The sequence below is a fragment of the Lithobates pipiens genome, unplaced genomic scaffold (assembly GCF_037356315.1).
Source record: "Lithobates pipiens isolate NorthernLeopardFrog02 unplaced genomic scaffold, aLitPip1_a1.2 Scaffold_30, whole genome shotgun sequence".
Taxonomy (NCBI): Eukaryota; Metazoa; Chordata; class Amphibia; order Anura; family Ranidae; genus Lithobates; species Lithobates pipiens.
Window position 1 is genome coordinate 49,947,109 of NW_027507791.1, and position 1,667 is coordinate 49,948,775.

Sequence of the window (1,667 nt, forward strand, 5' to 3'; positions counted from 1 at the left end):
CGCAATGTGGATCTCAGTATTTTACACTCGGTTCACAGAAACCTGATTTACATACTTACATCCAGTTGCACTGGGCTTCTGTGCCCGTTAGGGTTGTTGTTCCATTCATCTCAGGATTATTGTTACATTATAGCCATGCTACATGTTTTGGTTACATATGATGGCTCACGTATATAATTTAATAACCCTTGTTGATTTACTCCTGGTCCTATCTGTCTTTATTTTTGGCAGGGGGATAGGGGCCCTCGGCCACAGCAAAGAGCCCTTATGGGGTGGTGGAGCTCCCTCCCTCCTTCCATGACCATTATATTTTTTATGTATTTTCTTCCTTATTTGACTGGGATTTTGTTCTAATGCCTACGTTAGCTCAGGCCTATTAGAGGCAAATGTTTACCTCAGTTACATGAATGTGTACTTCCCATCATATGTATTTCGTGTTGGATTCGGGTCAGTATTATAACGCTCTGTATGCTTGCAAACTGGCTTGACATATTCAAACTTAAGACTGTCCATATCTCTCTATTGTCTTTCACTATGTTTTAGTCATTTTCACGTTGACTTTGTTTACTGTTCTTGATGCAAAATAAAAAATATTGAAACGAACAATACAACACAATAGGTAAGGCATAACACCTAAAAACTATCAGCCTAACCCAAAGAACATACAACAACCAAACCCCATAGCTTGCTGCTAAAATTGACAGGAGTAATGTAATTCCCAGTAATCAACATTCTGAAGCAGGGGCGGACTGACAACTCATGGGGCCCCCGGGCAATAGGAGATTATGGGGCCCCCAGGCAATCAGATTTTATGGGGCCACACAGTATACAATCACACAGTATACACATACATGTACACACAGTATACACAGACATGTTTCTATTGGCTGAGAAGGTACTGGAGAGGTGGGGCAGCTATAATCTCAGGATTTTTAGACCAAAATGATGTTGGTAAGGGGCAATTTCAGAGACAGATGTAAAAAAAACCACATATTTTACTGGTTTTACTGAGGCTGGCAACCCTGATGGGGCCCCCTAGTGGCTCGGGGCCCTTGGGCAGTGCCCGAGTGCCCAAATGGTCAGTCCGCCCCTGTTCTGAAGGCAAAATGGGGGTCCAACCCTTTACTAGCAAGGTGCGCCTAATAAAGTGGCCAGTGAGTTTTATTTCTGCAATATTTTAAGCCCAAATGCCAGACTTCAACACTGACTTGAGAAACGTCACGTGCGTTTGGATATTTATACATGCACGCTCCTTAATATGAATGCAGGTAGACAGTATAGGGGGGGTGGATTTACTAAAAATGGCAGAGTGCAGCTGTGCACAGTAGCCAATCAAATTCTAACTTCAGCTTGTTCTTTTAAGCTTTGACTAAAAAAAAAAAAAAAAAAAACTGAAAGCTGATTGGTTACTATGCAGAGCTGCAACCGATTTTGCACTCTCTCCCTTAAGTGAAGAGGCTGCAGGGGATCAGCAGCACTGAGCAACATAAGATAAAAAAATAAAAACAGGTAAAACATATATTTTATTTTAAATAAATGCTAAAAGCTAAATGCCATTCAATTAAGACGTACATCTACTTTAATTGTAAAAAAAAAAAAAAAAAAAAACATAACCAGTATTTATTTTATTTTTTTTGCTATGACTAACTTGGTGTGGACAGAACTAT